The sequence below is a fragment of the Xiphophorus hellerii genome, chromosome 21 (genome assembly GCF_003331165.1).
Source record: "Xiphophorus hellerii strain 12219 chromosome 21, Xiphophorus_hellerii-4.1, whole genome shotgun sequence".
Lineage (NCBI taxonomy): Eukaryota > Metazoa > Chordata > Actinopteri > Cyprinodontiformes > Poeciliidae > Xiphophorus > Xiphophorus hellerii.
The window spans coordinates 22,340,379-22,366,814 of record NC_045692.1 but is presented as its reverse complement, the minus strand read 5'-3'; the positions used below and the strand labels follow the sequence as shown (position 1 = coordinate 22,366,814).

At 37.7% G+C, this 26,436-nt stretch overlaps 1 long non-coding RNA gene across 1 annotated transcript in view; it reads left to right on the top strand.

Moving 5' to 3' along the window:
• Window positions 1-26,436, top strand: part of LOC116711869 (uncharacterized) — a 463,421-nt gene that overhangs the window by 9,625 nt on the left and 427,360 nt on the right. The window contains exon 2 of the long non-coding RNA XR_004337352.1: window positions 25,096-25,101. This is a non-coding gene — a long non-coding RNA (uncharacterized LOC116711869). The remainder of the gene's footprint in view (window positions 1-25,095; window positions 25,102-26,436) is intronic.

Here is a 26,436-nt window from a genome sequence, read left to right as displayed (position 1 = left end):
AGAGAAAGCAATACTTTCATTGTATGCACTATATCTGTCTGAAACCTACAGATTAAAATAACTGATCTAATCTTAAATGGATCTTTCTCCAATTTTATATGGTACATTTCAAGAACTCATGGTGTGTTTTTACATATCTTGTCACGACTTACAAGATATTTTCCATTTTTCTTCCAAGAACTCGTTGGTACTTTAAGATCTTACACTGTACTTGTTCAAAACTTAAAGGTTATTTCCCATAACTTAAAAAATTTTTTTTCAAAATCTTAAAAGGGTAATTTACCAGAACTTCCTCAACTTTCACAGTAAAGCCTGAACCTAAACTGCAGCTGTGTACTCATTTTTCATGTGGGACAAGGTTTTTGCAAGTGTGAAATGTGAAATTCATGGCATTTTTTCTGTAATGGCGACCAAACACTGATGGAAATACTCTTTGAAGACTAGTTTCTGTTTTACCTGGTCAGACAAAATCAACTAAAACAGCACAAAATTACCTGCAGTCAAAATGACTGCCACTTGAAAACAAAGAAGGTGGAAATGATCTTATACAATTTGACATTTGCATGCTACATATGAATTTCATTTGTAGAAATTTACAGATTCAGGAAACTTTATTTTGGCGCTTGTTGGATACGTTTGTCTTATTTTCTTATCATGAACTACTTTAATATTTCTAGCAAGTAAGGCCTAGCCACTAGTGATTGGTGTATTTTTATGCCCACTCACCTTAATGTAACACGTTAAGGTCATTAAACGGGTTACATTTTTTATTCACTAATGTCAATTTGGTTGCGTAACTTATTTACTGCGAAAGACAGTTGGAGCACGGTGACAACATGCCAGCTAATGTTAGAAACGCAAGATAATGACGGGTAACCATGGCAAGTGGTAATATTATTGCAATGAGTTTGCTCTGACATCCGCCGTGTTTACAAACAAATAATCTCATTATTGGGAGCATTACAAGAACTTATTGGTTACTTTCATGTAACTTTCCACAAACTTGTGAATATTTACAAGTTCCATTTCTAAAAAGTGCAATAAATACCCAAGAACTTTCCTGTTACTGACCCAAAACTATAAGATCAGTTTTTTATAACTTATGGTTAGTAACTAGTTACATTTACTCACTTACATTTACTTGAGTAACATCTTTGAAAAAAAATACTTTTAGGAGTATTTGTACTATGCTTTCCCATATGGGGCAAAACCGAAAGGGGTATCTAACAGAAGTCACTCTGCTGGTGTTGACATTTCATCACATTCACTTATGATATTTGTTATGAGGACTATCAAAGTCACGACAAAAGTATTTTTCACTGAATTATCTCTGCATAAAGTCAGTCATTATCATGACAGGGTGACAAAAAGTCTTATGAAGTTTCTTTTTGTTCTACGATAAATGAGATAATTGCAAATCTGTAATCTGGTCAATCATCAAAGGAGTCAAAATAGTGTTGCGTTAACATAAAGGATGTAAAGAATGGCTTTAATGGCTTCTTTGTGTTCCCGCCGATTTATAATGAGAGAAGCATTTTTCAGTTTGAAGCCAAAGACGTTTCAGTTCTTCAAAAGGGGTTAAGCTTGATATGTGAAGTTTTGGTCTGGAAGAAGTTATGTAACTTTCCTTTATTGCTATGAACATTATTTTTAGTTTCAGTATAAGTATAAGGATGAATCCACATCAGCCATGTTTAATCTACTTTAATCTAACTCACTTATTTACCTAGAAAGTCTGGTTCGCTTGGGGAGGTGTGAATGCACAATCAAACTCTAATGCGGATCAAAAATGTGAACTCTGGTCCACCTACATACCTTGGTCTCAGTTTGGTTTAAGTTAACTCTGTGTGGTTCGAATGCATATGCAGGAAGTGGACGACAGTGCAGGGCATTCTGGGTAAATACAACCAAAACAAACATGAGAGTCTAGTGCTAAAAGGAGAAATGGCTCATGGTCTTTAGTCAAAGAGAAAAAAGAAATTCTACAATCGCCACTCCTTTTTGTTCACACTTTCTGTGAACAAATAGGAACAAAAAAGAAAAAGGAAGTTGCGTTAAGTGTCTTCTTCAGAGGTTTTTATGTTGTTTCCTTCAGTGGTTGTTGGTGCAGTGCCCCCACAGGCGAGGAGAAGAACCTTTTTTTTCAAATAGTTTGGATTGCTTGGCTAAGTGCAGTGAGAAAAAGAACCGCAGCCTCTGAAAATGTAACAAATGTTGCAATTTTGGTCCCCAATCAAACTGAGTCTACCAGACTATCAGGTGTGAAAACACTCTTTGAGTATCTCTAGTTCATTTTGAACTTTGATGCAAAAAAAAAGGCTAACTCTGGTCCACCTACAAACCTCGGTCTTGGTTTGGTTGAAGTGAACTCTGGTGCGGTTGGAAGACGTATGTGAATGCCAAACAGACTGGAGACTGCTCCAAAAGCAGGAAGTGGACTACAGCACAGAGCATTCTGGGTAAACAACATAAACAAAACACTCTAATGGGAGAAATGTCTCGTGGTCTTTTACCAATGACAACATAAATCCTACAACCACTAAAATCTGATGTTACTCCATTTTTGTCAACATTTTGAAAAGAAGAAAGTTGCGCTCAGTGTCGTCTGCAGAGGTTTTCTAGTCATTTCCTTCAGTTGTTCTTGGTACAGCGCCTCCACAGGCGAGGAGGGGAACAGGTTTGTCAACTAGGTTGGTTCGTTTGACTCAGTGCAGTGTGAAAGAGAACCGCAGAAGCTGAAAATGTAACAAAATGTTGCAATTTTGGTCCTAATTTGAACTGATTCTACTGGATAATCAGGTGGGAAAAAAACCCTGAAGATGCAGGATTTTACATTTTTGGTGTTTTCCTAATCCAGTACAGAAATGCTTATTCTGCAGGCTTGGAAAGCAACCTGTAGGAATCAGGGGAGTACGGTCTGGATTATGCATTGATAAAAAATGCACTGGTAGAGGAAAAACTGCAGAGAATGAATATAAATGATCAGAAGTCATTGTTTCAACTTGATGCAATCGTAGGAAATGACGTTTAAAGGCCATTCAGGAGTCATAAATGTTTCTGGGCTGAGGTCCAGTGACTGTAGGCCCCGGTTTTATTCCCGTTCTTCGGTTCAGCTTGGCAGTCGAGGCGAGACCCATAAACCTCCCGCCGTGGCCCGACGTCACCTTCCTGAACTACAGCAAAGTGGAGGGGCAACGGGGGTGGAGCGGCGGAGTCGTCGCCTCCGGCGGAGCGGAGTCACAACTTGGCATCCTCCACTAACCTTTTAAAATGCAAGCAAGCACAGAGCCGAGAAGCCAGACTTCACATGGATCCGTTTCAGGATGAGCGCTTATCTATTCAGCAACAACACTTAAATCTGCCAAAATACTGCGCCGAGCGGAGGAAAAGGTCACGCACGGCCGTATGCAAAACCACACACACACCGGCAGCTGCACTCCTGCGAGCTACATGCAGGCTCACGCCATCAGAGGCGGGAGAAATGCATTTTCTAATGCACAGCTGATCAATTTCCGCGGGAAATAACCTGGGTCCTGTGAGTTGTTATTGCCCTCATACCATTTTGCGGATGTATTCATAAACATCCCAGCAGCTTATAGTGGTACACTCAGCAGAAAAACTGACAGATAAATGAATCATAAAAAGGCCCGGCAAGGACAGCGTCCCCGAGTTCACCCAAACATGGCTGCTTCTGCAAGCTGCTGAGTAAGAATCGCCTCCAACCCCCAACCTTTAATAATCTGGATCGTTTATTTGTTGATATAGGAACACCAGGAAAAAGCTAAATGTTTAATGCATTCAGTTGCTATTGGAAACATTTTTTTTTTCCTTTTTTTGCTTCTCTTTGCAGATAAATAATCCATTACAGAGATAAGGCTGCAGTATAGAAAACCACAGCAGGCTGGGGAATTTATATGCAATTTATTTCCTTTACATTGCTGATTTTTTGTCTTCGTATTTAAATAAGATGTTAAATAAAAACAATGAAGTTCTACGATGGAGCATCAGGGCCACGCTAAGACAATAAAATATAAAATTTAGAGAATAAAGTTAAAACAACACAAGGATAAAGTCATAATACAACTTTATTATCATATTTTGACCTTATTCTCATTAGTTTCACTTCATTCTTGTATGACTGTCACAAGATTTTATTCTCATTATTTTTGAGTTTATTCCATCATTCACTTGACTATTGTTACATTTTGACTTTATTCTCATTATTTTGACTTTATTCTTATACTGCTATGACTATTCTCAAAATATCACTTTAATTTTGACTTTACTCTCGTACTTTAACAACTTCAGTCTCATAATTTTCTGACTTTATTCTTGTGATATTAGGATTGTACGGTCATGTTAATCTCAATTTAATTTTTTCTTAGGATGGCTCTAACACTACATCTTAAAGTCCACCCTGTGCCAACTGCAGAAAAACAATAAAAAAAACAATAAGTGTGTGTGTTATCAGGGGGCTGGAAGCCGTGTAGATAGTTTTTACTCAGAGGAGCTGTTTTCTGATTTCAGGAAACACGAATGTTGATGTTGATGGGGAGGAAAACTGATCTTGAGAAGTGAACAACAAGCACGATAACACTTATCTGGGGAAAGCGGGGCAATACCCAATACTCAAACGGATGCTCTACTATCTGAACAAAGTATTTTCCTTATAAGAGGAGAAAAAAAAGAAAAAAGAAAGGGTGGTCTCTGATGTGCCGGCTTTGCACCTCACAGTGTAATGGAATAAATGCCCATATCTTTGGACTGTAAAAAATGAGATTGGGACTGTGCAACTGTAATCCAAAGCGGAGGGAGGCTTTCAGTGTAATCAATCTCCAAAAAGGCTTTTAATGGAATCAATGGAGAGAAAAGGGGGATTGATTTCTGCACAGCGTACTGCCATTTTTAGATATTTACTCTGTCAAATCTCTCGGCGCAGGACTGAAAACTTCCATTCTCTGATATAGGTTAATTGCATATCGAGCACAGCAGTCCATTTGTTAAGTGGCACACTTTTTCTTGGTGGCCATTAAGGCACATACAGCTATATTGGAGTGTGAAACTAATAAACTGGGCCGTGATCAAAATGTTTCACCAAAATGTATGACCTCGCTGGTTGTCAAAGGTATGCAGGGTTTTTCTTATTCCTGCCTGTTTTATTCTAAAACAGGCCAGAGGTTGTTGCTTTTATAGGTTAAATACTGGTGTGTCTGTGGCAGTTTGACCAAATTATTATTTTTATTTGGGGTTCAGCGGAGACACTATGACCTGCAGTAGGTAGCAAGTTGAAATTAGAACTACTGATACTCAGATTAGCTTTATTTTTGGTAAATTTACAACATTACAAAAGAGAAAACTAAATAAAATGTTATTTTACAAACCAATAATTTACCAGGAAAAGAGTAAGCTAAGGTCAAAGATTATACTAACCTACTGTACTCATACACACAGTAGTCTACAACAGTGAAAGATATCTAACAAGGTGGAACATTAAAGTAAAAAAAAAGAAGTATCCATGCATTTAGTGTGTTTTCCCACCTCATAGTCAGGTAGACTTGGTTCAATTTGGAGCCAAAGTTGTAACATTTGTTGCATTTTCAGCTGCTGTGATTCTCTTTCACACTGCACAAACCAAACAAAATGGAGTAGTGTTAGATTTTAGTGGTTGTAGGATTTCTCTTTTGTCTTTGGCAAAAACAACGAGCCATTTCTCCTGCTAGCACAAGGCTAGCATGTTTGCTTTAGTTGTATTTACCCAGAATTCTCTGCTTTTGGAGTGGTCTCCGGTCCTTTTGGCGTTCACATATGCATTCAAATCCCCCCCAGACTGAACCAAGACTAAGGTTTGTTGGTGAACCAGAGTTCACTTTTTTGGTCCACATTGCATTCACACCTGCCCAAATGAACTGGACGTTTTAGACAAACGGACTGAAGAGTGATTAAGGTGGACTAAACAGGTGTGGTGGGAATAGCTGCGTCTCTTTTTACTCTAGATCAAAACACTATATCCAGGTTTAAAAGTTTACATTTTCTTTAAACTCTCTTGGCTTCATAAAGAATAAAAGTGTTGTATAGTCATCAAAACATGTCCATCAACCTCCAGAGTTTGGAGGCTTGTCAAAAGGCTCAAGGCTTTATTTTATGCAGATGTACCGGCATGATAGAGCACATACAACAGTCTGGGAGATATTTTTTCATAAATAGTAATTAGCACAAAAAAAATGCATTTAGGGACATTTAAATTCACACATATAAAACTGCTTCTGGTGACAGCATCCTCTCAGAGTAACTGACTGAGAGTAATAGTGTAAAAATGGTTTATTTTAGTAACTATTAGCTCGACTATCAAGGGAGAGACGACACTGTAAAGTGTAATATGGAGATCCTTGAACTCAAACTCTACAGTAATATATACTCTACAGTTCATCTTATTAATGAAATTGCTAAAGCACAAGTAAAACTGCAATCATGACCATTCCTCACTTGGTTTATCACTTATTTAACCTTCCAACCATCCGAGAAAGGCCTATAAAGCACAAAGCTCCCTCTTGTTTTCATGAATAAATATCCATCTTATCTCGACTTGTAGATCTAGCTGTAAGCTTACCATCTTTTGACAGTGAACCCAATTTTCCTTGCAATCTGGGAACCCATTACCCAATTCAAGAGACCGGTTAAATGCTGCTCAGCTGTGGTTCAGCTTCAGCTCTCTGGATTTACAAGACACAATACAATGCAACACTTCAAACAAAGCATAACCGTAATAGCATATCAAGCCATCTGTGCCTCACAACAACATGTTTGACAGGTAATTGGAGTCTAACTCTGACAATTATATACTTTCACTATGCTAATTTGCTACAATTAAATAGCTTTAGGCTTAACAAATAGCTCATTATGAAAGAAAGTCTTTAAGAAGCTGTCGAAGTTGTTTGGCGGCGCTTTGACAATCGCAAACCCGGTCATAACTGATACATGCACAACTGCTGTAGACATCTGTCTAAACACAATAATGTCAAGAGCAAAGACATGTAGATTTGGAGAGGTCATAAAAACATCAACAAACCTGAATAAACCAACAAGGAATTCATGTACAAAACATTAAAAACCAGTAGTGGAAACAGTAATCAGCTCTGATTGAGTAAAAGTATTGATACCCATGGTTAAATATTACTCAACTACAAGTAAAAGATGCTTGGTTAACAGTTTACTCAAGTACTTACGTACTTTAGAATATACTGAACTATTTAAAAGTACAAATTATATTTACATGTGAATGTTCATGAGCCTATAATTTTTAAAACTCTGAGCTAAAACACCTGTGCCTTTTTTGAGTTGGATGTAATTTTTAAGTGATCTGGTCTTAACCAGAACATAAAATGTTTTATATAAACCCTAAAGCGTTGAAAAAACACCAAAGATTTCACTCTGTCACAAAAATAGAGGTAAAATCATCAGAAATGATCTTAAAGAACAAGCTGTTGCTGAACCAAGAAACCATCTTCTGCTGGTAATTTATTACGACTATTGAAACACTGTCACTCTTAAACGGCTGCTACTGCTACGTATACTGTACTACTGTTACTCTGGTACTGCTAGACCTTTGCTATGACTGCGACTGTTGCCACTACATTACTGCTCCTGTAATGGCTGCAAAATGTTACTGCAGCGGTGTTGCCGGCTCCTGGCATTAGATGGGAAGGTGCAACAGCGGGGATCCTAACTACTTCATAATTTAAAGCTAAAAGCACAAAAAGACCAGCAGGAAACTGACAGCAACTGTGATGTGAAAGAACTATTTTTTTTCTTTAAAAAAAAAACACAAACGAATAAAGACTTCAGGGTATGAGAGGTGAAAACAAAAACAATGTCCAACCTCAAGTGAAAGAAATTTGCTTGAAATCAAAAGTTAAAGGTTTTAAACTTATAGTATAGGCTCTAATGCATCATTTGGAGGGTTTTTCATCCCTAACAATAATTTTCTGCTGTATAGATTACAGATCAGACTCACTGAATTCATAGCTCACTCTCTCAAGCTGCGGTGAAACCAATAAAATGTACTAACATGAGTTTTCAATCAAATGGTTATCCATATGCTAATGCAGGTAAGAGAAACAAATCCCCAGTTAGATATAAAATAATTTTACTGACTTGCATAAAACCCAGAGATGTTTTCCCCTCCAAAATTACACTTTTGGATCTCCTGCAGCAATTCATACAACAGCTCGTTGTTTTGTTCATCGGGCATAATGGTGTGAAATACATTAAAGCAGCATGTTATAGTTGTACAGAAACAAACGGAGAACACAGAAGCAAAAACAGATGGTAGCCTGTCAGAGCAGAGAGATTAGTCTGTGGTTGGCATAGAAACTAAGCATGGACACTTGAGGTTAAAGGGTAAAACCACTCATTCCCAGCTATAAAAAAAGATTGAAAATCACTTCCATCTTCTTGAAACACTTTGGCAGTTATGTGTTTTTTTTACTGTGCAAACATGCTGTTATCATCTACAGAAAGCTCAACTATTTATTGTTTGAGCCGGTTTTTCTTTTTTCCTTCCCTTTCTTAAAGTCTGTGTGAATTTAATGATTTATTTCCTGTTGTGTTCAGTCTTTCTTAATTGAGTGATAAGTACAAAGATTAAAATTGTGAAATGTTTATTATTTATTTCTTGAAATCTACTGCTTAGCGTTTTTGGAAGAAGAGCTTAAAAAAAGAAATGTTACATTAATGACAATTTATCAAAAGTTTCACCTTTAGAAATCAGATTCTACTAATACTGCTGATAAATTACATATAGGCTGATTTAATTTTTATTTGTTTCAGATATCAAAATTCACTTTAGGTATTATTTGTCTAAATTTACAATCTGTGATAAAAAAAAATCACAAAAGCAGCTCTGAGGCTATGTAACCTGCTAATTTCTAAATTACAATTTGGGGGAAAAAAGTTAATAAAAAAAGAAACTACAAATATTTCTAATCAAAGCCACAAAAACTAATCAAAGTTAATGAAAAATTTTACCTTTAATTAATTTAGTAGATTTTTTAATCTGCAATGTTCTCATTTTAATTCTTTATTGTTTCCAAATTAAATAAGTATGAATATTTTTGCTAATTATTAAATTATTTAACATGTGTGCACCTTCTTTGTGTAAATTCTGCTCTGATCTGCATGGCTACTGCTAAAAAATGCAAACATTTACTACTATTTATTTATTTACTATTTATTAATTGGAAGAATTGGTGATTTTATTATGAAATGAAAATGAAACCTTTAGTTTTGAGGGTTTTCAGAAGTTTTTCTTTTCTTTTTTTAATCTTTAAACATTTTTATAAATGTGGATGTTTTTAATCTTGAGTAGCAGTTGACCTTCGACCTTTCTAACTTTCTGTCGTCACAAATATTAAAATATTTTTATACTTTAAAATAACAATTGTGACAAAATGCTGTACAAATAAAAATCAATTAACATTCAAAATATGGAAATGACAAAAGAAAAAAATAAAACACTAAAATGGAAGTAAGCCAAGGAATAAATATGTAACGAGAAATTGTTCCATAGTTTGGGAATTTTGTTCACATTTTATAGTAAAACTTTTAAGCTAATTTTCAGTACCTTGTTGACTGCAAGAGATCGATTATAATGGGAAGGATCATAAACCCGATACAAATAGAAACTTTAAGTTCATCGAACAAAATCTACAAAAACACTTAAATACCTAAAACAGGATATTGATCACACCTGCAGAGGTGTGATTCTGTTTGGAGAGCTGAGCTACGGAGAAAGCTGCGGCACGCCGGATCTGGTGCTTTTCAGGGAAACATTTAATTTCCCTTTGGGATAAATAAAGTATTTCTGAGTTTAACTGAATTTGTTTTTAACAACTGCAGCCTGGAAAACACACGGCCTCTTGAGGGAACGAGGCTATCAAAGCAGACACCAGAGACAGTCGCAGCACTACACCGAGCAAACATGATGGACATTTATTAGGATGCAGCTAAGATAAGTATACAGGCAACTGTACATCAGCAGCCAAAGGGAAAACCATGACAGGAAGAAAAGGGAAACTTGAATTCAACTCTCTAATAGAAAATCCTGATGGGAAACGTGTTGGGATATTTAGGAAACAATGACACAGTATTTATAAAATCTTCTTCAATAAACACATAAATAAAACCCAGTAAATCAATAAATAAATGTATAAAATTAACAAATTAATAAATATATTAATGCTGCGGGATGTAATCTTTATAAAAAATATGTCTCCATGTTATGAGACCATCTGAAGAAATGCACCAAAGTCAACCAATCAGAGCCAGGAGGATGGTCTTAGCGCTGTCAATCAAACTTGTGAATGCGCTAAATGTGCTAATGGCAGAAAAACAGTTACAATTTTCAGGGAAACCATTTACCCGCCATCATTAGTGGCTATGCTAACTGGCCATAGCATTCAGGACAGGTAATGTTAGGTGTAGTGTATCACAGAGAAAGAGAGGAAGTGTGATTGACAGCGTTAAGACCCACCTCCTTGCTCTGATTGGTTGACGTTTCATATTGTTATGGCAATTTCAACAAATATATAAGAAAATATTCTGCCTCTTTTAAAATGCTCCCCAATAAATTTTTTACTGCCCTTGTCAGGTCACCCTATTTTTTTTTTTAATGTGATGTCAGTGAGGCTGCAGGCCGGCAATCCCTTCCTGTCAGCTGATTGCAAAGGGACCAGGAGGCAAATTATCCACCGCGGCTCATTGCTTCTCTCTGCGGACAGAGCACTCTTTAGGAGGGAGTTCATATTTCACTTGTGAGCGGAAAAAGTCAGCGAACCTGATCCCGGAATTCGTTTGGAGGAAATGGGGTGATTGTGAAGGGTAACGGTAAAACCCACCTGAGGCTGTGACAGTAAAAAGCACGGCGTTTAAAATAGAAACTCAACACCTCCTCTGTTCGCCGCCGCCTCGCCGATGCGCAGGTGTTTGGCACGGCGCGTGACGAGCCGGGCGTCAAGCGGAGCTGACAGATTGTTGACATCTTCACTCACGCCATATGCGGATTAAACGCTCCTGACAGCGACTGCTGTTTTATTTCTCGGCTGAGATCTGATGAATAATGAAACGGTCGTGTCAGGCCCCGTCCTTTATTGAACGTAACATGTACACTCTTCGTCAACCTTTGTCCCCTGTCGCCAGGGAAGGCCGGCCTGGGACTTTTCCTCCGTACCCTGAACAACATTTCTTACTCACACAAACGGACCCATGCTGGTGTTTGTTCGTACTAATAAAACCACACAGGGGACGTTCTTCAGATACGCGCCTCTGGCTTGTTTGCTTTGTTCCCTTTCTTGTTTTTCTCCTTCCCTTTAGTTCAGTGAAGTCCATATGGTTGTATAATTTCAGCATGTGTGTATACAAAGTGAAGCATGCTTCCTTCAAACTCCTCCCACATGCTGAGTTCAAACTTCTCGAGCTTTGATCGTCAGACGCACACAAAGCATGAGCACTCAGCCTTTAACGCACAAAAAGGCCCAGGAAAAATCATTTCAAAGCTGCTGTATCATGTAAAATATACTTTTCTTAGCTTTACATTATGTTATAATGTTATTTTCTAATCAAAAACATACCTGGAGTGTTGCCTACATTTGTTTATGCATGTTTGCGAAATCATTTAGTCTCCATGGCAACCATTCAGCTGTCTAAAACACCTGGGTGGACTTAGCTCCGCCTTCTAGGACAAAGCTCCTCCTTTGAGCTGCAGTTTCCAAGCTTCTGCCTCATGAAACAGCCCTCCCCCCATTCAGCTCCTTCAGACTAGCCAGCAGCAATTAGTAAACACCTGTATGAGTTTTTAAAGACACAGAGGCCCAATTTCAAGACGTTAGATATCAAATCAGATACTGTAGTTCCTTGATTGTGCATAAATTCGACCTAAGTGCCTGGAAACCACAACACTGCCCATTAAAGGTTCGGTAAATACAACCGTTTTTTTTTAGTTGCAGACATGAAGTCTTAAGTGTACTGTATGCATACAAAGTAATATTTTCTTAAATGTTTCTTAGCAAGAGGCTAATTGGTCTTTAACATGAACTAGTTCTAATTTCAGTTCAAGCAGGTTAAAATGAACTAATTCTTGTTCAAAGTTCACCAGCTATCATTACCTAATAACTTCATTACCAACTAACACAAAATCTTACCATGTACTTTTGTCTTTTTTACTGCAAATACACTTAAAAAATAGCAAGTAGCTTTTCAGCAAGAAATGAGCTTGTTTTAAGTCTATAATTCCTTAATATTGATGAAAAATACTAGTTCCACTGATTATTTTACTTAAAACAATGGAAAATGTCTTGCAATAAGTAAGCTGAATCAATGTTTTCATATTGTTTGTATTAAATTCTGACCAAACTTTCCTGATGTTGCAGCTGAAATTGAGACTTGTCAGACCGTAAAACATTTTTTCAATCTGTTATTGTCCAATTTTGCTGTAGCTGCGTGAATCGTATCCTCAGTTTCTTGTTCTTAGCTGACAGAAGTGGCGTCCTGCTGTTCTTGGCCATCTGCTTCAAAGTTCAATGTATTGTTTGTTCAGAACTACTATTCATGATATCCTAGTTTCTATTGCTTTTCTATTATTTCACTCCGGTATGTCCATTCTACACTGACAACAATACATTATTCTCCACCCTTACTTGATAGTTTCTCTTTGTTGGACTCTGTCGGCCTCTGTAAACTTGAGATGATGATGAATTCATATTAGTTTCAATTCGATTGGGGATCACAACCGCAACATTTGTTAAATTTTCAGCAGCTCGGGTTCTCTTTCACATCGCAATGCGTCAAACAAACTAAACTGTTTGAAAAAACTGTTCCCCTCCTCGCCTGTGGGGGCGCTGCACTAAGAAACACTGAAGGAAACGCCGCAAAAACCACCAAGCGCAATTTCCTTCTTCACGAAATGTAAAAAAAATGGGAGTATCAAAACCATTTCTCCCGCTAGCGTTAAGTGTGTGTGTTTGCTTTGGTCGTATTTACCCAGAATGCCCTGCACCATCTGTTTTTCATTATGCTAATTTGAAAAGAGCTAGTTGTAGTATAAAATTGCAAATAATCCAAAATTCTTCGTTATATGGTGATTAAAACTTTCCACCCCCTGTTCTCTTGCTACATTATCGCTTGCTCTAAATTTGTACCGTCTCAGAAGCTAGGTTTAATTACAAATGCACATAAAACTTACAATATTCCACTAATGTCAAAAAGCAAAAAACTATTTCACAATTGCAATTTGGAAATTTCCAAATTTCCAACAGCCATTATACAACGCATACAGTAGCAAAACCAGATGACCAATGGTGCTGGAGCTCTGCTTGGGTTGCTAGGTAACGAGCGGAACTCTGCTGGGGTTGCTAGGTAACAGCGGAGTTCCTGTGAAATGCAAACTAACTGCTCAACTAAGCAGTTGAGACCCAAATGGAAGTACAACAAATATGGCAAGTGTGAATTTTGCATAATAGGTCCCATTAGATTCCCTCCTTCAATTAAAAATTTCTGGCTCATCACCAGCCTAATTGTAGTACAGACAAGTAAATACAAACAGAGCTAAAATTACAAGAATTATGCGCTATTATTACTATTTTTAGGCAGAGAAATAAAAAAACCTCATCATCATCATTGTTCCTAATTGTAAAAGTGAATCATGTTTGCTGAAATTTCAAAGATCTCCAGAGGAGTTTTAACTAGTTAAGACTTACCACAAGAGTGATTTCAAAGGAAGAAATGTTGGCACATTTAATTGGAAAAGAAATATTTTTGAATCACAGCCAGAAAATTACCCAATTATAATCTGCTACTATGAAAGAAACTGAAACATTTGCAGGTGACCTTTGGAAAGAACAGCTGTTCCATCTAGACAACCTAGATTTCTATAGAAACTAAGATATCTGCCACTCTGCAATTTCTGTATCCATTTTAACACTTATGAAAATGCTCAGAAAAGTATTTACCCCCTTTCCAAAATTTCCATCTGCTTACGGTTGTTTGCCAGACCGCAAGCTTTTATCTAATCAAATGTCTGCTATCTATTATTTATGATAACCGACAAATTTTTAACATTGCTGTTGAGAAATTTTGTTATTTTAGCTTGATTCTGAACATTCAGAAACACATAAAGACTATTACAAAGTCAGCCTTTTATCACCTGAAGTACATTTTCTAGGATTAAATAAGCACCAATTCCTTGCAGTTTACATGGAGAAACATTCAGTTTTTATGCTCCTCCAATCTGGAACAAACTTCCAGAAAACTGCTGAAACACTTACTAGGTCCAAAAAAATCTGCATAATCAGTTTATTCACGTTTTAAAGGAAGGTTAGTTTGGATGATTCGTCTCTTTATAAAACCAAGAAAAAGCCAAAGTATCTATAAGGAAGAAAATACTCTTCCCAGCTCTGCAGGTATAGTTATGTTCCTTTACAAATGTGCACAAAACTTTGTCAATATTCCACTAATATTGAAAAACACAATTTCGCAATTGGCTGTTTCCATTTAAGTCATTAAAAAACACGTTGTGCCATTATCCTCCTATCACTTCCTGTCATCTTCTTTGTCGTTTCCGCTAGCAGTAATATCCGGTTGTTGATCACGACTAGTCTGATGCAAAAAAATGTGTTTCTACTGCAGTTTTGTTAGCCAAAAAAACATCTCATCTTAGCACAAAAAAACCTGACTTGACAAAACTTATCAAAAAACTTGAGATTTTTCAAAATTATGCATTTCAATTAAGCAAATTTACTTTAATTCCAACTTGTGCAATCGAAACAGAGCTCGTGTTACATTAAACCTGCTTTCAAGAACATAAACTTTACACTCTAAAGTCCACCAGCTTTTTTTCCTAATTCAGCACTTTCTATTGAAGACAGGAAATTGAAGAGGCTTCACAAATTCACGGCCAAAAGCATCTTTTCCTGTTACTACCTCTGCCTCAGATGTCAGCGTTGATGGTTTCTTCTTGTTATTGATACGAGTCGTCCATGTCAAGTGGGAACTCAGACTGGCATCACCCGACTGAGCGGCGTCCTTATCGTGATCCCGGCGCTGTTGTTCCTCTAATTCCTCGCTGTCGTAATGTGTGTTCTTTGGGGTTTCGTTTACACAGATTTGGCCTCTTTACCAAGTCGTTTCCTCCACTCCTAATCTCAGGAACATGGCTGCTATCTGATCCTCAGCGAAAAACCTTTTAGCCAGATTTATGCAGGGTTTGCTTTGCTTGGCAGACAGCTGAGGGGTTTTCATTGTGTAATTTGAGGATGCGGCTACTGTGCCCGAAGAAAATGGGTCTAATTAAGAGTTATATGGTGTCAGAAAGTAAGTTTTTCTGTTTTGTGATTAAAGTTCTTAAGATTGGGCATTGTAAAATGTTCTCATTGCACATGTTCAACATACTGCATAAGCCTCGTAATTGGCTCCTTCCCTTAAGGTTTGTTATTCAAAATGAACAGTTTTCACATACATATCTGCAGAAAAACACTCCTTTTATGTTGCATATGTAAGTGATAATGATGCTCCACAAAAGTGGGAGCGAGCAGACAAAAGATGCGAGGGGAAAGCACATGATGGTGAGGGATTGTTAGGTAGCCTGGAGTGAATGGCGCGTGGGAGGACCCTGCTTGTGAGTGTCCGTGGTAAACACCCCGGCGGCTTGTGGCAGAATAGGGAAGCAGATGGGTCACGGGAAGAAACATATCAGTGTGTGAAGTGACAGGCGGAGATCATTACGTCCAATCAGAGCGGTGCAGGAAGTGCAGGCCGATTGAGATTGATGGCAGCAGACTGCTGGTGCTGCTGCTTTACGACTTTAGATAAATGAGGAAAAGAGAAAGAGGGTCAGGGAACAACAAAACCACCGCGCCTTCTCCATTTCTTAACCACAGCACTCTGGTTATGTTGTGAGTGAGCCTGCTAGTGCTTGTTGCTCCACAAGCTGCTGTTGAAGTTAAATCAAATCAAATATACTTTACTGTCCCCACTGGGTAATGCTTTGTGGATTATATAGTGCTATGCTGATATAGGCAATCCATTTTGTAGGAGCTAAAGTGAAATAGAAACACATTAGCAAACCAATGCTGTAAAACATCAGTAGTGAAATATTATTCCAACACTGCTGTGATTAAAATAAATCCCAAAGTAGGTTAAAAAAAAACGCCTTTTAACCTTTAAAACTAAAAGTTAGGATCCAAAAGCAAAACCAATTTAAGTAATTTAAAGAGGAATGCCTGAAAACTGGAACGGTTTTATGGCTCCATCATTTGCCTGAAGGTCAAAATCAGAACAAAAATGATGAGAAGTAACAAGTCCAAAAGCTAATCTTCAATTATCCTTGTTTACAGTCAGATACAACACACTGCAAAAACACAAAATCTTACCAACTATTTCTGATCTAGTTTCCAGTCCAAACATCTTATAGTACAATTGAAATAAAACTAACGTAACGAGTAACTTTTCATCGAGATGCTGGAGCTTGTTTTATTTATTAATATTGATGACAGTCTTATTCACAATCCGTCAAATAAAGTGTTACCATAGTTGGGAGATTCTTTCACTTATAAAATGGGAAAATGTGTTGCAATACGTTAAATAATCTGCCAGTGGAACATATTGTTTTTTTTATATGGAGCTCAATGGATGAAGGGCGTGACATGTTGGTGCTCAGAAAGTGTTTCAAAGAAAACCGTAAAACCTACAGCAATGATTCTTATATTCTCTGAAAGCAGACCCCATTAGCTATCTTTTGATGCATCAATTATTTCTCTAGAGTGAAATCTGTATGAACAGCGGTATTTTGTTTGTGAAAAATCAGTCAATTTTTCGACAATGCTAGCCAGTCGAAACTGGCTAGCATTGACATGCTAACCAGTTTCGAGCAGCTTGTTTCAGCCGTTTTGACAAATGATTACTGCAGTGAGTGGTGTTATTAGTTTTCAGAGTTTGTGTTGAAACATTGGTAATAGTGGTGAACAGAACCCACCTCCTTTAAAAACTATCTGTAGCTCAAAGCGGCGGCTCCGTCTTATTTACATCCAGAAGCTTCTCCCATGCATTAGCCGCTAATGGAGCCCTCATTCAGCTCAGTTCAGGCAAATCTTCATGTTTCCATGCAGTTTCCTATTCAGCAAAAAAGCACATCAGTATATTGAGCATAAAGCAAAAAATGATCATAACAAACAAGTTAAAATGCGTGTACCGCAGGCAGCTAGGCAACAAAGAGGCTGGTGTAATCCTCTTGCAGGCCCACGTTTTCCTCTCTTTCGCGTCTTTTAATTTATAGCAGCTTACAATGGTGCAGTGATCTCCATGACTTCCTTACAAAGTCTTTTCATTTTGTCAGTCAGCAACCTTTTTTATTTATTTATTTACTTCTATGGTAAAACCCCACAGTAAAGACACATCAGTGGCTGTAAAAACGTATCTGAGGTCTTTGTGTGTTCCTGATATTCTGCATTTCTTTTGTTTCGTCTTTGAGTCTGTTCCCACAAATCACCATTTACCAGGATGATTTCTTTCCATTATTAAAAAGAGATTATTTTATCTTTTTTGCAGTAAACCACAACATCACTGGCATGTTTAATGCTTAATGCCATTTGGATTAATGTTTTGCTCAGATCTACAATTCGTTTTGTATCTTTACTTTTTAAAATTACTTGTGTTTTTATCTTTTTGCATTCAAATTTAACTGGTATCAAGGATTGTGTGAAAATTTTAAATCTATTTGCCGTTTGCCAATTTGTGTTGCATTGCCTTTCTACTACTTCCTGCTTCCATTTAATCTGTAAAACTTTTTTTTACCAATTTACAGAAGTGTGAAAAGATATTTATTATAAATCTGAAGGAGAATGAGCAAAAGCTGCAACCAGGACAGATTTCCAGAAACCAGAAAAGACACGAAGGTCTGACTTACACTTACCAAAAAACATTTAATGATCTCCAACGGTTGTGAAAGATGACAGAAAAGTGGAGCGTTTGGGAAGGTCCACATCCTGCTCCATAAACTAACTCAGCATTTTTTTTTAAATATTGATGCCGTGGCATAAAATGAAGGTTTTAGATTGTCCAAATGAAAGCCAAGACTTAAATCTGATTGAGATATTGAGAGATATTTTTATTTAACAGGTTGTTTATACTCAAAACAACCTCCAATGATGCTGGGATAAAACATTTCAAGTCAAAATTCCTTCAAAGCGATGACTTTTTTTTTTACAGTGGACTCCTTACTCTGTTCAATTGGGGATCAAAATTGCAACATTTGTTATATTTGTAGCTGCTGTGTTTCTCTTTCTCACTGCAATGTGTCAAACAAACCAAACTAAATGAAAATCAGGTTCCCCTCCTCACCTGTAGGGGCGCTGCACCAAGAACCACTGAAGGAAACTACACAAAAACCTCAGAAGATGACACTGAGCGCAATTTCCTGTTTTGCAAAATGTAAGCAAAAATGGAGTGGCGTCAGATTTTAGCAGTTGATTTCTCTTGTCTTTAGCTAAAAACCTTGAGATATTTTCTCCTGCTAGCACTAGTCTTTCAGTAGCACTATGGTTGTATTTACCCAGAATGCCCTGCACTGTAATTCACTTCCTACTTTTGGAGCGATTTCTGATCCACTTGGCGCTCACATACGCATTTGAACCCCTTTAGTTCACTTTAACCAAACCGAGGCCGAAGTTTGTAGGGGGACCAGAGCTCACTTAAGCATCCTCACCTCCCCAAATGAACCAAACGTTTTAGGCAAATGATTTATAGTTTGATCAAAGCGGAAAAAGCAGGGCTAGTGTAAACGTACAGATATTTTTTGTAGAGCATATTTAAAATATCGGGAAGAAAATGCAGTTTTGGAAGCTAAATTAGCATCAACTGCTATTGGATTTATTTTCCTTGCCACTGATTGGCTGCACCCTGACGAACAGAAAACAATAGCTGTTAGCTTCTGTGGTTGTGCTAAGATGGCTTCCACAGCACAAATTAGCAATATTTGATGTTTTGAACTGTTAACATCGGCAGTTGTACACGTTTTGAGAGGAAGTCTCAAGTATTCGAGTATTGAAGGTTGAAAAACTCAAGAAAACCAATGGATGGGATTCAAATCATGGACTGTTTTGGTGCGTGCCATCCAAAAAAGTCAATTTCTTGAGTTTAAAATATTAAATTTAATGAGTACTGAGTACTTTCTAAGAGAGCAGAGCTTTCATATTTGAAATTTCTCTTTTCTTACCTTTATTCGAAACACTCCCTAAATGTTGAATGCATTGCAGACTGATTTATTTAGCCGCAGAGTTTCTGTGCTCAGTTAATTTGAGACTGTGTACAAACGGAGCGATGTAAACTACTGGTGCCAGACACTGAAATAACAGATCGGATCAAAACGGGGAAACATGCACATCCAGACCTATCAGGTCTTCTCCGACGGCCAGAAACAGACCGGCAGCTTGTGTTTGAGAGTAGATGTTTATCTAGAATCAATACACCACAATCTGGCCTTATCTCCCACTCTGATATGGCGCACTGCCACTTTTCCACACCCCTCCAATGTCCTCAGGCGCTCCATTTGAAATTCCTGATGGCAGTTATGGATTGCAAACCTTTCGTCAATAATTCCAGAATCACTCTACTTAATCAGCGTTAAAAGAAAATGGTATGAAATTTGGATATTCAATAACATTTCTTCATGTTCAGTTTGTGGAAATAATAAACTTTTAATCAACTTTGAGTACACTCATCGGTTTTTACCCTACGGCGTGCAGGGTTCAGTGAGTTACAGATTCTATCTCCATATGACCGACGGGATGATTTCTTCCTGGTCGTGTCACCTTCTCTTCATTATAATCTTTCAGGGATGACCTTACAATATTACGCAGATGGCACTCGAGGCAGAATCTGACAGTTTCTGACCTGGGAACGCGTGCTTTCAGACAGATTTTTGTTTATGTGGCCTTTCATCTCCCGGGTTTCACGGTTCTTATCCCCAGGATTTTGGTCGTGTTGATAGTTCCATATGACAAGAATTGAGTTCTAAAAATACTTGACTTTCATATTTACTACTTGCTAGTATGAGAGTGTTTATGTTTTACTGGAAGTGACTTTAAACAAGAATATGGCTAGTTGGTAAGATATAAAATAACAAAAAGTTTAAGGGAATTTTAGCTTGATTTACTAATGGTTATTAGACAGAATAATCATTAGCTCTAGCATCTTTGTGCTCAGGATGCTGGTAGTTTAAATAGCTGTTAGCTAGAGTAGCCTTTAGCTTAGGTGGAAGTTACTTTATTTAGATGTTAGCTAGAATAGCTGTACAAGTGTTTAGCTGTTTGCTTTTTGATTTAAAATCATTTAGTTTATATAGTGAGTCGCTTGAGTAGCTATTAACCAAACTACTTGTTCTTTGACTGGTTGTTAGCCAAACTAGCAATAGGGTTAAGTACCTGCTACCTTAACTAGCTATTTGAATAAGTTGCAGTTAGCTTGAATAAATGTTGGCCTAACTAACTTGCTTGAGTAGTAGCTATCTTAATTAGCAACAAGCTTAACTAAAGGGGCATACCGGTTAGCTTGAGTGCCTGCTATCTTAGCTAGTTGAGTTTTGATTTGTTAGCCAAATAGATATCAACTTTTTTACCTGTTGCTCAGGTAATTATTGGTTTAACTAGCAAGTCTTAACTAGCTACAAGCTGGATTAGCAGTTAGCTTGAGTACCTGCTATACTGTCTACTTATTAGTTTGGGTTGATGTTAGCTTGAATAGATATTAGCCTAACTACCTGTTGTACAGTGATTCTCAAGTGGCTTGTTAGGTTTGACTATCAACAGGCTCAAGTAGCAGTAATATTCGGAGTAGCTGCTAGCTTAACTAGCTGATAGTTTGAGAAACTGTTCACTGATATTTGATGAATCAACAACACAAAGGCCCACGCTAACACAAACAGATGAATAAATAGTCTCTCTCTTATATTTATAGTTTATTTACATACTTCCTGTTGCGTTTTTATCCTTTTAAGCTGCTCTGTCCCAGGAGGTTTCTGCGCCTCTCTTTCCCCTGGAGCTTACAGGGTCGGGTCCACTGATTTAGAGATCCTATCTCCATATGACCGACAGAATGATTTCTTGCATGTCGTTTCACCTTCCCCTCATTATTCTTTTAGGGATGACCTTAATGACCTATCATGCATATGGTACCTGGGCAGAATCTGTCTGTTTCTGACACAGTATAGACATCACCCATGTAGATTTTTGTTTATTTAGCCTTTTGTCTCCAACGTTGCGCAGCTACTCCGGATTTGAGTTTATTTGCACATTCTGCTCGGCTACATGAATCGACAGTGAGGACCGTATCACAATACAGTGGTGGTTCTGCTCTGTGATGGAAAGAAAAAGCAGAGGAGAGGAGACAGAGCGGTGCTCTGTGAAGGATAGAAGCGGCCCTGCTGGAGGCTCGCCACAGGCTATGTCTGACATCCCTCTCTCTGACGGACTGATGAGATTACCCTGACATTTTTTCCTTCCAACTTAAATTGCATTACCACAAGGATCTTATGTTAGGCAGATCTCCATATTATTCTCGGGGGGATTTGGGTTCCATTTTGCTCTGCACTCATTCTGTTCCCTCCTTTTTTTCGTCTTCCAGTCACACTCAGAGGGATGAAATCTTCTTTACAGCCTTTCTGTATTATCTGGTGGTGATTCTATATGGATCCCATTTGAGAGCTCGCGCAGTCCCCTCCCGTCGTAAACCACAACGATGCAGGTCACTAACTTCACAACTGAACTGTGACATTTGATTAGACACCTATCCTTGCATGGTGAGCTGTTAACACAATGAACTAACCAAGCAGTTCAGCCCAAGGGTCACTTCTAATTAGGGATAATCAATACTGCCGACGTTGGCACCTTTCTTCGCAAACAAAAATGCTGTATTTTATCATTGCAGAGCTTTAAATCTTTATGGACAGCATAGGAATAAAAACTTACTTTATTTTAAACAAGATTCTGTCTCGTTTGGCAGATACAAGACGGTAAAAGGCTTGAGTAAATTTTAGCTCGATTAGCTGTTACATTAAATGGTTATTAGACAGAAAAATTGTTAGCTTTAGCATCTTTGCGTTCAAGTTGCTGGTTGTTTAAGTAGCTGTTATCTTATAGTTATTAAAATAGTAGCATGAATGTTTAGCTGTTAGTTTTTAATTTGAACAGTAGCTGGTTTATATAGTGGTTAGCTTGAGTAGCTGTTAGCCTAACTACCTGCTGTACTACTGGATATTAGCTAAGCTAGCAACAGGCTTAAGCTTAGTTAGCTTATCTAACTTTTAGTTTTAGCTGTGGTTAGCTTGATAAAGGTTAGTAAATCTAAATGTTGCTTTAGAAGTAGCTATTTTAACAACCAAAAGGATTAACTAACTAAGAACGAAGAAACTTCATTCTGTTTCTTCCTTGTTTTCCTCTTCTAGTCACTTGGAGGGATGAAATCTTTACATCTTTATGTACCACCTGGTAGTGAGACTACATGGATCAGATGTATAGCTGGAAGTAATTTTAAACAAAAAGTCTGTGTTGTATCTGGCAAGATACAAGCTGGTAAAAAAGCTTGAGAAAATTTTAGTTTTATAAGCTACTACTCTAAATGGTTATTAGATAGAATAAATCTTAGCTTTAGCACCTATGAGCTAAAGTTTATGGTAGTACAGCTATTGACTTAAGTGGAAGTAAGTCTATACGGGTGCTGGCTAAAGTAGCTGTGTGAGTGTTTAGCTGTTAGTTTAACTAAAGTAGCAGTTTATATAGCAGTAAGTTTGAGTAGCCGTTAGCCTACCTAGCAACAAGCTAAAGTACTTGCTAGCTTAACTAACCACTAGTTTTAGTTGATGTTAGCTTCAATAATTGTCAGCATAACTACCTGTTGCTTTAGTAGAAGTTATTTTAACTAGCAAAAGGACTAACTAGCTGACATATTGCTCTGCGTTTCATTGGGTTTGCTCCTTTTTTCGTCTTCCAGTCACACTAAGAGGGATGAAATCTTCTTTCTGTATTATCTGGTGGTGATTCTACATGGATCCCATTTGAGAGCTCGCGCAGTCCCCTCCCGTCGTAAACCACAACGATGCAGGTCACTAACTTCGCAACTGAACTGTGACATTTGATTAGACACCTATCCTTGCATGGTGAGCTGTTAACACAATGAACTAACCAAGCAGTTCAGCCCAAGGGTCACTTCTAATTAGGGATAACCCATTTAAAAAGCAAATCTAAACAAAGACCATGAACTGTGCAGATTGGGGTCGTGGGAGCATGTTTTTCACGCCACTAATTTACATTCAACCTTTGCGTTTCACCTTGACATTTAAGGTTAACTGACAAATTAGGGCGCTGTTTTTTATGATTTGGTGTGGTGGGGGTGAGCCCGCGCACTGGGAGTCTGTTTGCCGCCAGAGTCGGCACTCTATTTTCCTGTGCTGCATAGCGTAATGGTCTCAATTAGTCTAAAAGTCACCGTGGGTAATAATTCACCTCACTCAGGCTTCATTTCCTCAGATTCAAGTCAAGCATAGCACAGGAAATGACACTACAGGAGCTTTTAAAAAATGATGAGGACATAGCAGCGTGATCGGCACGGTAAGTCAGGTGAGCGACACGTCAACGGTGACAGCGGCGGAGCCTGTCAGTCGCCGCGGTGATATGTTCATCAGGAGGCCAGGGATATCACTCAATCACTGCGGCCGTTATCACAAAAAGACTGGTCACAGGATTCAAACAGTTCTTACTGTCAGGTAGCGTCTCGCTAAAATCAATCACTGACAGATTCTGTCATTCATAAAAACTGGTGTGTAAACATACAACCCCAGAGATAACCCTACATACATTCATTAACTCTGGACTTTCTCTAAATTACACAAGCTCAAACATGAACGTACGATCAGAAAAAAAATAGTCTATAGATCTCGCCCCCTTCTCCTTGCTGGACGATGACTAGCATTGGTTGTAGCATCAAGATGTCAACATAAATTTTAAATCTACAAACAAATCTACAGCAAATCTTTTGTTGGAAGGTTAGGATTTTAGTTTCCTGAACTGTTTTCCATCAACAGTGTTCGTATGGCTGAGCGAAAGCACCATTACTTCTCTATTTATTGTAATCATGAATGCAGCATAGACTGCAGTATCCTGAAGGGCAGCAGCCATTTTCTCATTTGCTGTTAATTACCTCTTGAAAAATGATGATAAACGATACGACTTGTGTCACATTTTGCCACGCTGGCTCCACACAGAGCGGTGAGGGACGTATCGTTTGCACCTTCGCCGAAACGTTTGGCGGCCCGGGAGGGGAAGAGAAGAACGCCGGTGACCTTGGCAGATAAGGATCTTCTCCATGTTCAAACCGATCCGGAAACCATGACTTACCAATCATTAACAAGCTTATAGATCTGCTATCCTGGAGTCATCTTCATTTTTCATGCAGCTACTCATAATTGCTACTCTCCTTACAGTTTTCCAAATACATTACTGAGGTGTTGTTTACCATTTTCAAATATTAATGACTGCATTAGTTGTATCTCAGCACAAAATTGACTGAGTACATCACATTTAGCTGTCATTAATTGATCACTTGATTTTCTTTAATGGTCATAACATCTCTTTACGGTATTAAAGTGACAAAATTCATGTTTTATTTAGCAGCCAGTCCATGCTGTGATACACTTCACTCTGAAAACAATCTGAAATCGAAGGTTTTCATATTTTCATTAGCACAACATCACACAGAAATTTGGCAGAGAAAATAAGAACATTTCTAAACTGCCACTTGCAAAAGAAATAGCGTGTAAAACTTCAAGAATCTTGAAAAATGTCTAACTTAAAGAGTAACTAATCTAAAAAAATCAACTTTTTGCCATTAAACTGTCTAAATATGTTATTTTGGAGGCTATTTTTATGTTTCTGTGCAACTTTTGATATTTTTATGCAAGTTTGTTTAGTTGTGTGTGCTTCCTCTCATCCTGACCCCAAACTGTTCATCCCCAAATTAGGCCACACCCCTCAAAATCTCTTGGCTCGTAGAGATTTTGAGGCACTAGTACTACTAAGTACTAGTACTTGCAAAGACAAAATCTTACGAAATATCTTTGGTCTAGTTTGTCGTGCAAATATCTTAGTACGCTTAAAATACGACAAAACTAACTTACAAGTAACTTTTCAAAAAGATATATCAATTACTCCTTAATATTGATGAAAAAGTGACTTTAACTGGCAAATTGCTTTACTTGTGAGAAAAAATTTTTTTGCAATAAGTGAAATAATTTGCCAAAGGAACTAGTAAGTTTCCATCAACATTAGGGAATTATTGATTTGATCAATTTGATTTGTTGTTGGCCAAGATGAATTTTGCCCTCCACAAGGAAGCGCAATTTTTCAGCTGCTTGTCACTTAGTTGATACATTTCACTCGTATGGAGAGTAACTCACTGCAATTTGAGATTCAAATATTTTCTCACTCATTCATGCGTCTTTTGTTCAACCCCTCAAACTTTCAAAGGCACAGAAATGATTAATTTCTCACCCTCGCAGTTTTTCCAAGAACTAAGAAAGGCTTTGAACAAGTTCAATACAGTCAAGTTGTCAGTTTTTGAGACGAGAGCAGATTGAGGGTAAAGAGCCTCGGGGGTAATGGGATGAAGTGTGTTGCCACATTGTTGCAACATGCGTGGGATTCCCACGGGAGGGCTGGAAATTGAGTCAGGACAGAGCTCCTTCCTGACATCGCAGGCCCACATGCCACTGCCTTCACATCTCTCCTCCTGTGTTTGATGTCCAAATTGAGCTCTGCTTCATCGCCTTCATAGTTGGCCCCTCTCACCCCAACACTACCCACTCTGCTCGCGTGTTTTTCTTTCCAACGTTCTCACAGACAGGAAGACTAAATTGGTGTTTTGATGCCTAGATGAAGCACTGTTAGAATATTGTCTGAACAAACAATACAAAACCTAAAGGATCAGCTATTGGTATACATTACTAGGTCGGTCACGGTAACAAATTTAGCTGAAGTTATCACGATAAACGATAATATTGTTGCTTTGTGACCATTTTCAAGTAATATAATGGTAATAGCATTCTGAAAGATCAGTAAACTTTAAATTCTAGTGAACATTTATCACTAGAAATAGAAGACACTTTAAATATCCAAAATAAATAAACAAAACAACAGAAACAACAAAACTGTCTTTATAAAAACAGGCTAGCTCAGACCAAAGCACCAGACTGAAGACCTTTATCAATCAGTTTTTGGTAAAAAAGAAATAAAAACTGATTTTTTTTTAACCAAAGAAAATCATTTTTTTAGTACTGAATCATGCAAATCATGCAAATGGAAATTATTGAGCTTGTTTGAATTTATTATGTAATTAAATGATTTA